The sequence below is a fragment of the Arachis hypogaea genome, chromosome 9, assembly GCF_003086295.3.
Source record: "Arachis hypogaea cultivar Tifrunner chromosome 9, arahy.Tifrunner.gnm2.J5K5, whole genome shotgun sequence".
Lineage (NCBI taxonomy): Eukaryota > Viridiplantae > Streptophyta > Magnoliopsida > Fabales > Fabaceae > Arachis > Arachis hypogaea.
The window spans coordinates 111,708,159-111,721,150 of NC_092044.1; the positions used below are offsets into that span (position 1 = coordinate 111,708,159).

A 12,992-nucleotide genomic window follows, 5' to 3' on the forward strand; every position below is an offset into this window, starting at 1 on the left:
CTTTCATTGTTCTAGAGCATTAGGCACTTATGAATGGGTGGTTATGCCTTTTGGTTTGAAGAACGCTGGTGCAATGTATTAGCAAGCAATGAATGCTATATTCCATGAGTTTATTGGAAAATTTATGGAGGTGTATATCGATGATGTCATGGTTAAATCTGTTTCAGTGAATCAGCACATTAATCACTTAAGAAAGGCGTTTGTGACCATGATAACAAAGAGATTAAAGATGAACCCATTGAAATGTGCATTCGGCATGTCTGCTGGGAATTTCCTAGGTTTTGTTGTTCATAAGAAAGGAATTGCGATCGATAAAAGCAAGCCTGATGCTATATTAGCGTTATCCACGCCTAAATAAAAAAAAAGAAGTACAATCTTTCCTAGGAAAGGTGAATTATCTTAGAAGATTCATTTCGAATATTTCTGATCGAACTCGAGTATTTGCACCTTTAGTTAAATTAAAGAGTGATTCACAGTTCGAATGGAGAAATGAGCATCAGCAAGTGTTTGATTCAATAAAGGCTTATTTATCGAAGGTTTCGATTATGGCAAATGTTCGCCCACATGAGCCTCTAAAATTATATATTGCAATATCTGTAAACACAATTGGGTGCATGTTAGCCCAGGATGATGAGAATGGGCATGAGCGGGCTGTTTATTACCTCAGTCGAGTTCTAACTGATATTGAAACGAGGTATTCCCTGATAGAAAAGTTATGTTTGTATTTATATTATGCTTGTATGAAATTAAAATGTTACATGGTAGCCAAGTCAGTAAAAGTTATAGCACAAACTGATCTCATCAAGTATATGTTGAGTTTCTCGATGTTGTGTGGTCGATTAGGGAAATGGAAGCTGGCTTTGACAGAGTTTAGTTTGCAATACGTCCCAGCCAAGGCTGTAAAAGGTCAGGTCATTGCAGATTTTCTTGTAGAATTCGAAAGATCTGAATGACCAGGGGGCAAATGTAATCGACATTGAAGTCGATTATTGGAGCTATATTTTGATGGATCAAAGCATAAAGATGGTGAAGGGGTTGGAATTCTTATTATCTCACCAGAGGAGATACCATCAGAATTATTGTTTGAATTAAAGTATTCCTGCTCGAATAATGTGGCAGAGTATGAAACTTTGATTTTGGGCCTCGAAATATTAATTAGTAAAAGGGCTTTGGAAGTTCAAATATTAGGGGATTCTCAGTTAGTTTTAAAGTAGTTATCGAAGGAGTTTAAATGCAATAATGAGACATTGCAAAAGTATTTAACAACTACTTGAAAATTGTTAACCTCCTTTCAAAAAGTTTCTTTGATTCACATACCAAGGGTCCATAATGAAATTGCTAATGAATTAGCCCAAATTGCTTCGAGATATAGAATCGGTCCAGAAACTCTTAAAAAATTGGCTAGTATCCTTCAGATTTTAGTACCTGCGAATGAAAGGGAGGCTTTGTGCATAGATGAATGGGAAGATACTAATTGGAGGAAGTCTATTGCTCAGTACTTAAAGAATCCCAGTATACCAGTCGATAGAAAGGTAAAATTGCAAGCAGTAAATTTTGTCTTGATGGCTGATGAGTTGTATAAGAAAGGGATCGATGGGAGTTTGTCGAGATTTTTAGGCCAAGATGATCAAAATATTGCTTTGGGCGAAGTCCATAAGGGGATATATGGTGCCCATCAGGCTGGAAAGAAGATGAAATGGGTGTTATATCGCAATCATACGTATTAGCCATCTATGATAAATGATTGTATTGACTATGCAAAGGCATGTCAAGAATGCTAGAAACATGGTTCGATACAGCAGATTCCAGCATCTGAGTTGCATTCGATAATAAAACCATGGCCATTTAGAGGTTGGGCTTTAGATTTGATTGGGTTGATCCTCCATCCTTCATTAAAACAGCACAAGTTTATCTTGGTAGCAATTGATTACTTCACAAAGCGGGTTGAAGCAATTCCCCTAATAGAAGTTGGTCAAAGTGAAATAATAGACTTTATAGAGGAACATATTATCCATCGATTTGGAATTCCTCAAACATTAAGTACTGATCAAGGAACTATATTTACTAGTCAGCGGATTAAAAATTTTACAGCCTTGAGGAATATCAATATGGTTACCTCAACCCCTTATTATGCACAGGCTAATGGGCAAGTTGAGGCAATGAAAAAATCCTGATAAGTTTGATCAATAAGCATATCGGGAATAAACCTCGAACATGGCATGAGACTTTAAGCCAAGTATTATGGGCTTATTGAAATTCACCAAGGGGGTCAATGGGTACTTCGCCTTATAAATTGGTTTATGGCCATGGTGTGGTGCTACCATTGAAAATTAATTTGAATACTTTGAGAGTATTAAAATAGAATGATTTGCCAGTCGATGATTACTGAAATGCAATGTTTGATGAGTTGAATGAATTAGACTCAGAGCGAATCTTAGCACTTGAGAATATGATTCAACAAAAAGAAAGTATTACTCAGAGTTATAATCATCGAATAAGAGAAAAGCATTTCGGTATAGGTGAGTTGGTTTTGAAAGTTATTTTTCTAATGGAAAAGAAATCGAGATTTCTCGAAAAATGGTCCCATACTTGGGAAGGTCAACGGGTACTTGGTGCACGAAATTGTGATCATCAATGGCGCCATCAACATTGTACGCTCAATTGCAATCTCAACTCTTTATCACAACTTCGCACAACTAACCAGCAAGTGCATTGGGTCGTCCAAGTAATAAACCTTACGCGAGTAAGGGTCGATCCCACGGAGATTGTTGGTATGAAGCAAGCTATGGTCATCTTGTAAATCTCAGTCAGGTAGATTCAAATGGTTATAGATGATTTATGAATAAAGCATAAAATAAAGATAGAGATACTTATGTAATTCATTGGTGAGAATTTCAGATAAGCGTATGGAGATGCTTTGTCCCTTCTGTATCTCTGCTTTCCTACTGTCTTCATCCAATTCTTCTTACTCCTTTTCCATGGCAAGCTGTATGTTGGGCATCACCCGTTGTCAATGGCTACAGTCTCGTCCTCTCAGTGAAAATGTTCAACGCGCTCTGTCACAACACGGCTATTCAGCTGTCGGTTCTCGATCATGTCGGAATAGAATCCAGTGATTCTTTTGCGTCTGTCACTAACGCCCCACAATCGCGAGTTTGAAGCTCGTCACAGTCATTCAATCCTCGAATCCTACTCAGAATACCACAGACAAGGTTTAGACCTTCCGGATTCTCTTGAATGTCGCCATCAATTCTAGCTTATACCACGAAGATTCTGATTAAGGAATCCAAGAGATAAACATTCAAGCCTTGTTTGCTTGTAGAACGGAAGTGGTTGTCAGGCACGCGTTCATAAGTGAGAATGATGATGAGCGTCACATAATCATCACATTCATCAAGTTCTTGAGTGCGAATGAATATCTTGAAACAAGAATAAGCTGAATTAAATAGAAGAACAATAGTAATTGCATTGATACTCGAGGTACAGCAGAGCTCCACACCTTAATCTATGGTGTGTAGAAACTCCACCGTTGAAAATACATAAGAACAAGGTCTAGGCATGGCCGAATGGCCAGCCTCCCATAATCTAAGAACTAGACGTCCAAAGATGATCCTAAGATCTAAAGTGATCAAAAGATGAAAAATACAATAACAAAAGGTCCTATTTGTAGAGACTTAGTAGCTTAGGGTTTACAGAGATGAGTAAATGACATAAAAATCCTCTTCCAGGTCCACTTGGTGTGTGCTTGGGCTGAGCATCGAAGCTTCTATGTGTAGAGACTCTTCTTGGAGTTAAACGCCAGCTTTTGTGCCAGTTTGGGCGTTTAACTCCCATTCTTGTGCCAGTTCCGGCGTTTTACGCCAAAATTCTTGAGCTGACATGGAATGCCTGTTTGGGCCATCAAATCTCGGGCAAAGTATGAACTATTATAAATTGTTGGAAAGCCAGGATGTCTACTTTTCAACGCAGTTGAGAGCGCGCCAATTGGGCTTCTGTAGCTCTAGAAAATCCACTTCGAGTGCAGGGAGGTCAGAATCCAACAGCATCTGCAGTCCTTTTCAGCCTTTGAATCAGATTTTTGCTCAGATCCCTCAATTTCAGCCAGAAAATACCTGAAATCACAGAAAAACACACAAACTCCTAGTAAAGTCTAGAAAAGTGAATTTTAACTAAAAACTAATAAAAAATATAATAAAAACTAACTAAAACATACTAAAAACAATGCCAAAAGGCGTATAAATTATCCGCTCATCACAACACCAAACTTAAATTGTTGCTTGTCCCTAAGCAACTGAAAATCAAATAAGATAAAAAGAAGAGAATATGCAATGAATTCCAAAAACATCTATGAAGATCAGTATCAATTAGATGAGCGGGGCTTGTAGCTTTTTGCCTCTGAATAGTTTTCGCATCTCACTCTATCCTTTGAAATTCAGAATGATTGGCTTCTATAGGAACTCAGAATCCAGATAGTGTTATTGATTCTCCTAGTTAAGTATGATGATTCTTGAACATAGCTACTTTATGAGTCTTGGCCGTGGCCCAAAGCACTCTGTCTTCCAGTATTACCACCGGATACATACATGCCACAGACACATAACTGGGTGAACCTTTTTAGATTGTGACTCAGCTTTGCTAGAGTCCCCAATTAGAGGTGTCCAGGGTTCTTAAGCACACTCTTTTTGCCTTGGATCATGACTTTGTTTTTTTTTTCTTTTTCTTTTTTTTTTGTATTCACTACTTTTTCTTGCTTCAAGAATCATTTTTATGATTTTTCAGATCCTCAGTAACATGTCTCCTTTTTCATCATTCTTTCAAGAGCCAACATTCATGAACAACAAATTCAAAAGACATATGCACTGTTTAAGCATACATTCAGAAGTCAAAGTATTTCCACCACATCAAAATAATTAATCTGTTATAAAATTTAAAATTCATGCAATTCTTCTCTTTTTCAATTAAGAACATTTTTTATTTAAGAAAGGTGATGGATTCATAGGACATTCATAACTTTAAGGCATAGACACTAAGACACTAATGATCATAAGACACAAACATAGATAAATATAGGCATAAAAATTCAAAAAACAGGAAAATAAAGGACAAGGAGATTAAAGAACGGGTCCACCTTAGTGATGGTGGCTTGTTCTTCCTCTTGAAGATCTTATGGAGTGCTTGAGCTCTTCAATGTCTCTTCCTTGCCTTTGTTGCTCCTCTCTCATGATTCTTTGATCTTCTCTAATTTCATGGAGGAGGATGGAATGTTCTTGGTGCTCCACCCTTAGTTGTCCCATGTTGGAACTCAATTCTCCTAGGGAGGTGTTGATTTGCTCCCAATAATTTTGTGGAGGAAAGTGCATCCCTTGAGGCATCTCAGGAATTTCATGATGAGTGGGATCTCTTGTTTGCTCCATCCTTTTCTTAGTGACGGGCTTGTCTTCATCAATGAGGATGTCTCTCTCTATGTCAATTCCGACTGAATAACAGAGGTGACAAATGAGATGAGGGAAGGCTAACCTTGCTAAGGTAGAGGACTTATCCGCCACCTTATAAAGTTCTTGGGATATAACCTCATGAACTTCTATTTCCTCTCCAATCATGATGCTATGAATCATGATAGCCTGGTCTATAGTAACTTCGGACCGGTCGCTAGTGGGAATGATTGAGCGTTGGATAAACTCCAACCATCCTCTAGCCACGGGCTTGAGGTCATGCCTTCTCAGTTGAACCGGCTTCCTTCTTGAATCTCTCTTCCATTGAGCACCCTCTTCACAAATGTCTATGAGGACTTGGTCCAACCTTTGATCAAAGTTGACCCTTCTAGTGTAAGGGTGTTCATCTCCTTGTATCATGGGCAAGTTGAATGCCAACCTTACATTTTCCGGACTAAAATCTAAGCATTTCCCCCGAACCATTGTAAGCCAATTCTTTGGGTCCGGGTTCACACTTTGATCATGGTTCTTGGTGATCCATGCATTGGCATAGAACTCTTGAACCATTAAAATTCCGACTTGTTGAATGGGGTTGGTAAGAACTTCCCAACCTCTTCTTCGGATCTCATGTCGGATCTCCAGATATTCACTCCTTTTGAATTTGAAAGGGACCTCGGGGATCACTTTCTTCATGGCCACAACTTCATAGAAGTGGTCTTGATGCACCATTGAGATGAATCTCTCCATCTCCCATGACTCGGAGGTGGAAGCTTTTGCCTTCCCTTTCCTCTTTCTAGAGGTTTCTCCGGCCTTAGATGCCATAAATGGTTATGAAAAAACAAAAAGCAATGCTTTTACCACACCAAACTTAGAAGGTTTGCTCGTCCTCGAGCAAAAGAAGAAAGAAGAGAGTAGAAGAAGAAGAAATAGAGGAGATGGATGTGGCTTTGTTTTTCGGCCAAGGGGGAAAAGTAGTGTTTAGGTTGTGTGAAAATGAAGGAGTGAAGATGGGTTTATATAGGAGTAGAGAGGGGTGTATGGTTCGGCCATTATGGGTGAGTTTGGGAGGGAAAGTGGTTTGAATTTGAATGGTGAGGTAGGTGGGGTTTTATGAAGGATGGATGTGAGTGGTGAAGAGAATAGTGGGATTTGATAGGTAAGGGGTTTTTGGGGAAGAGGTGTTGAGGTGATTGGTGAATGGGTGAAGAAGAGAGAGAGTGGTGGGGTAGGTGGGGATCCTGTGGGGTCCACAGATCCTGAGGTGTCAAGGAAAATTCATCCCTGCACCAAGTGGCGAGCAAAAATGCTCTTTTTGCCAATTCTAGCGTTAAACGCCGGGCTGGTGCCCATTTCTAGCATTTAACGCCAGCTTCTTGCCCCTTCCTGGCGTTTAACGCCAGTCTGGTGCCCCTTTCTGGCGTTAAACGCCCAGAATGGTGCCAGACTGGGCGTTAAACGCCCATTTGCTGCCCTTACTGGCGTTTAAACGCCAGCAAGTTTTCCTCCAGGGTGTGCTATTTTTCTTTCTATTTTTCATGCTGTTTTTGCTTTTTCAATTGATTTTGTGACTTTTCATGATCATCAACCTATAGAAAACATAAAATAACAAAGGAAAATAGATAAATATAACATTGGGTTGCCTCCCAACAAGTGCTTCTTTAATGTCAGTAGCTTGACAGTGGGCTCTCATGGAGCCTCACAGATACTCAGAGCAATGTTGGAACCTCCCAACACCAAACTTAGAGTTTGAATGTGGGGGTTCAACACCAAACTTAGAATTTGACTGTGGGGGCTCTGTTTTACTCTATTTTGAGAGAAGCTCTTCATGCTTCCTCTCCATGGTTACAGAGGGATATCCTTGAGCCTTAAACACAAGGGGTTCTTCATTCACTTGAATGATCAATTCTCCTCTGTCAACATCAATCACAGCCTTTGCTGTGGCTAGGAAGGGTCTGCCAAGGATGATAGATTCATCCATGCACTTCCCAGTCTCTAGCACTATAAAATCAACAGGGATGTAATGGTCTTCAATCTTTACCAGAACATCCTCTACAAGTCCATATGCTTATTTTCTTGAATTGTCTGCCATCTCTAGTGAGATTCTTGCAACTTGTACCTCAAAGATCCCTATCTTCTCTATTACAGAGAGAGGCATGAGGTTTATGCTTGACCCTAGGTCACACAGAGCCTTCTTGAAGGTCATGGTGCCTATTGTACAAGGTGTTGAGAACTTCCCAGGGTCCTGTCTCTTTTGAGGTAATCTCTGCCTAGTCAAGTCATCCAGTTCTTTGGTGAGCAAAGGGGGTTTATCCTCCCAAGTCTCGTTACCAAATAACTTGTCATTTAGCTTCATGATTGCTCCAAGGTACTTGGCAACTTGCTCTTCAGTGACATCTTTGTCCTCTTCAGAGGAAGAATACTCATCAGAGCTCATGAATGGCAGAAGTAAATCCAATGGAATCTCTATGGTCTCAGTGTGAGCCTCAGATTCCCATGGTTCCTCATTAGGGAACTCATTGGAGGCCAGTGGACGTCCATTGAGGTCTTCCTCAGTGGCGATCACTGCCTCTTCCTCCTCTCCCAATTCGGCCACGTTGATGGCCATGCACACTCCTTTTGGATTCTCTTCTGTATTGCTTGGAAGAGTACTGGGAGGGAGTTCAGTAACTTTCTTACTCAGCTGACCCACTTGTGCCTCCAAGTTTCTAATGGAGGACCTTATTTCAGTCATGAAACTTTGAGTGGTTTTGATTAGATCAGAGACCATGGTTGCTAAGTCAGAGTGGCTCTGCTTAGAATTCTCTGTCTGTTGCTGAGAAGATGATGGAAAAGGCTTGCCATTGCTAAACCTGTTTCTTCCACCATTATTGTTGTTGAAACCTTGTTGAGGTCTCTGTTGATCCTTCCATGAGAGATTTGGATGATTTCTCCAAGAAGGATTATAGGTGTTTCCATAGGGTTCTCCCATGTAATTCACCTCTTCCATGGATGGGTTCTCAGGATCATAAGCTTCTTCTTCAGATGAAGCATCCTTAGTACTGCCTGGTGCAGCTTGTATTTCAGACAGACTTTGAGAAATCATATTGACTTGCTGAGTCAATATTTTGTTCTGAGCCAGTATGGCATTCAGAGTATCAATCTCAAGAACTCCTTTCTTCTGATTCATCCCATTGTTCACAGGATTCCTTTCAGAAGTGTACATGAATTGGTTATTTGCAACCATTTCAATGAGTTCTTGAGCTTCTGCAGGCATCTTCTTTAGATGAAGAGATCCTCCAGTAGAGCTGTCCAATGACATCTTGGACAGTTCAGACAAACCATCATAGAAGATACCTATGATGCTCCATTCAGAAAGCATGTCAGAAGGACACTTTCTGATTAATTGTTTGTATCTTTCCCAAGCTTCATAGAGGGATTCACCTTCCTTCTGTCTGAAGGTTTGGACTTCCACTCTAAGCTTACTCAATTTTTGAGATGGAAAGAACTTTGCCAAGAAGGCATTGACTAGCTTTTCCCAAGAGTTTAGGCTATCTTTAGGTTGTGAGTCCAACCATATCCTAGCTCTGTCTCTTACAGCAAAAGGGAATAGCATAAGTCTGTAGACCTCAGGGTCAACCCCATTGGTCTTGACAGTGTCACAGATTTGTAAGAATTCAGCTAAAAACTGATGAGGATCTTCCAGTGGAAGTCCATGGAACTTGCAACTCTGTTGCATTAGAGAAACTAATTGAGGTTTAAGCTCAAATTGTTTGCTCCAATGGCAGGGATAGAGATGCTTCTCCCATAGAAGTCGGGAGTGGGTGCAGTAAAGTCACCCAGCACATTCCTTGCATTGTTGGCATTGTTGTTGTTTTCGGCTGCCATGTCTTCTTCCTTGAAGAATTCTGTTAGGTCCTCTACAGAGAGTTGTGCTTTAGCTTCTCTTAGCTTTCGCTTCAAGGTCCTTTCAGGTTCAGGGTCAGCCTCAATAAGAATGCTTTTGTCTTTGCTCCTGCTCATATGAAAGAGAAGAGAACAAGAAAATATGAAATCCTCTATGTCACAGTATAGAGATTCTTTGAGGCGTCAGAGGAAAAGAAGAATAGAAGAAAGAGGTAGAAGAATTCGAACTTAGAAAGATAGAGTTTGAATTGTGCATTGAGGAGGAGTGTTAGTCCATAGATAGAATGATATGAGAAGAGGGGAAGAAATTTTTGAAAATAAATTAAAAACATTTTAAAAACATTTTGAAAAAATGAAGAATGATTTTTGAAAAAGATTTTGAAATTAGAAATAAAAAAGATATGATTGAAAATTAATTTTGAAAAAGATGTGATTAAGAAGATATGATTGAAAAGTCATGGTTTTAAAAAGATTTGATTGAAAAATAATTTAAAAAGATTTGATTTTTAAAATTAAAGACTTGGCTAACAAGAAAAGATATGATTCAAACATTAAACCTCTCTCAACAGAAAAGGCAACATACTTGAAATGTTTGAAAATATATGATTGAAAAGATATGATATGAAAAAGATTTGATTTTGAAAAATTATGGAAACTTGAAAAAATTTGAATTAAAAACAAAATCTTCCCTCTTGTGCCATGCTGGCGTTAAACGCCCAGAATGGTATCCATTCTGGCGTTTAACGCCCAAAATGCTACCCTTTTGGGCGTTAAACGCCCAGCCAGGCACCCTGGCTGGCGTTTAAACGCCAGTCTTCCTTCCTCACTGGGCATTTTGCACGCCCAGCTTTTTTTGTGTAATTCCTCTGCTGTATGTTCTGAATCTTCAATTCTCTGTATTATTGACTTGAAAAGACACAAATTAAAAATTTTTTGGATTTTTAATAATGAGGAATAATCAAAATGAAACTAAGATCAAATAAACAATGCATGCAAGACACCAAACTTAGAAGTTTGTATACTACTGACACTAACAAGTTGAGAATGCATATGAGAAACAACAAAACACTCAAGACAAGAGAATTTAAAGATCAGAGCAATGAAATCATCAAGAACAACTTGAAGATCAATGAAGACACATGATTGAATTCAAAGAATGCATGCAATTGACACCAAACTTAAAATGAGACACTAGACTCAAACAAGAAATATTTTTGGTTTTTATGATTTTGTAATTTTTTTTTTGGATTTTTCGAAAATTATATGGAGATGAAAATAAAGAGATTCAAAAATTTTTAATAAGAATTCCAGGAATCATGCAATGTTAGTCTAAAGCTTCAGTCTAAAGAAATTAGACATGGCTAGCCAAGCTTCAGCAGGACATTGCATTCAAGAGCTAAATTGATGAAAATCAATCAGCTTTGGTGATGATGAAAACATCACCTTGAAACTCTAGAATTCATTCTTAAAAATTCTGAAGAAAAATACCTAATCTAAGCAACAAAATGAACCGTCAGTTGTCCAAACTCAGACAATCCCTGGCAACGGCGCCAAAAACTTGGTGCACGAAATTGTGATCATCAATGGCGCCATCAACATGGTACGCTCAATTGCAATCTCAACTCTTTATCACAACTTCGCACAACTAACCAGCAAGTGCACTGGGTCGTCCAAGTAATAAACCTTACGCGAATAAGGGTCGATCCCACGGAGATTGTTGGTATGAAGCAAGCTATGGTCATCTTGTAAATCTCAGTCAGGCAGATTCAAATGGTTATAGATGATTTATGAATAAATCATAAAATAAAGATAGAGATACTTATGTAATTCATTGGTGAGAATTTCAGATAAGTGTATGGAGATGCTTTGTCCCTTCCGTCTCTCTGCTTTCCTACTGTCTTCATCCAATCCTTCTTACTCCTTTCCATGGCAAGCTGTATGTTGAGCATCACCATTGTCAATGGCTACAGTCCCGTCCTCTCAGTGAAAATGTTCAACGCGCTCTGTCACAACACGGCTATTCAGCTGTCGGTTCTCGATCATGTCGGAATAGAATCCAGTGATTCTTTTGCGTCTGTCACTAACGCCCCACAATCGCGAGTTTGAAGCTCGTCACAGTCATTCAATCCTTGAATCCTACTCAGAATACCACAGACAAGGTTTAGACCTTCCGGATTCTCTTGAATGCCGCCATCAATTCTAGCTTATACCATGAAGATTCTGATTAAGGAATCCAAGAGATAAACATTCAAGCCTTGTTTGCTTGTAGAACGGAAGTGGTTGTCAGGCACGCGTTCATAAGTGAGAATGATGATGAGCGTCACATAATCATCACATTCATCAAGTTCTTGAGTGCGAATGAATATCTTGAAACAAGAATAAGCTGAATTGAATAGAAGAACAATAGTAATTGCATTGATATTCGAGGTACAGCAGAGCTCCACACCTTAATTTATGGTGTGTAGAAACTCCACCGTTGAAAATACATAAGAACAAGGTCTAGGCATGGCCGAATGGCCAACCTCCCATAATCTAAGAACTAGACATCCAAAGATGATCCTAAGATCTAAAGTGATCAAAAGATGAAAAATACAATAACAAAAGGTCCTATTTGTAGAGAACTAGTAGCTTAGGGTTTACAAAGATGAGTAAATGACATAAAAATCCTCTTCCAGGCCCACTTGGTGTGTGCTTGGGCTAAGCATTGAAGCTTCTATGTGTAGAGACTCTTCTTGGAGTTAAACGTCAGCTTTTGTGCCAGTTTGGGCGTTTAACCCCCATTCTTGTGCCAGTTCCGGCGTTTTACGCCAAAATTCTTGAGCTGACTTGGAACGCCTGTTTGGGCCATCAAATCTCAGGCAAAGTATGGACTATTATAAATTGTTGGAAAGCCCAGGATGTCTACTTTTCAACGCAGTTGAGAGCGCGCCAATTGGGCTTCTGTAGCTCTAGAAAATCCACTTCGAGTGCAGGGAGGTCAGAATCCAACAGCATCTGCAGTCCTTTTCAGCCTCTGAATCAGATTTTTGCTCAGATCCCTCAATTTCAGCCAGAAAATACCTCAAATCACAGAAAAACACACAAACTCCTAGTAAAGTCCAGAAAAGTGAATTTTAACTAAAAACTAATAAAAAATATAATAAAAACTAACTAAAACATACTAAAAACATACTAAAAACAATGCCAAAAATCGTATAAATTATCCGCTCATCAATACTTCGCCTTATAAATTGGTTTATGGCCATGATGCGGTGCTACCATTGAAAATTAATTTGAATACTTTGAGAGTATCAAAATAGAATGATTTGCCAGTCGATGATTACTGAAATGCAATGTTTGATGAGTTGAATGAATTAGACTCAGAGCGAATCTTAGCACTTGAGAATATGATTCGACAAAAAGAAAGTATTACTCAGAGTTATAATCGTCGAATAAGAGAAAAGCATTTCGTTATAGGTGAGTTGGTTTTGAAAGTTATTTTTTCAATGGAAAAGAAATCGAGATTTCTTGGCAAATGGTCCCATACTTGGGAAGGTCCCTTCCAAGTGATAGGATTATATTCGAGAAACACATATCGAATCAAAGACATCGAATCAAGACATATAATTGATTCGATCAATAGAAAATACTTAAAGCAATATTATTGTTTGTTAAATTAAAGTCAAAGTGCATAAGTCC

General features: G+C 38.9%; 1 non-coding gene across 1 annotated transcript; it reads left to right on the plus strand.

Annotated features, from left to right (window-relative positions):
* Positions 1–8,784: 8,784 nt before the first annotated feature.
* Positions 8,785–8,892, plus strand: LOC112713126 (small nucleolar RNA R71). Its single transcript, XR_003158101.1, has one exon. It is a non-coding gene; the product is annotated as a small nucleolar RNA R71 (small nucleolar RNA).
* Positions 8,893–12,992: the final 4,100 nt, after the last annotated feature.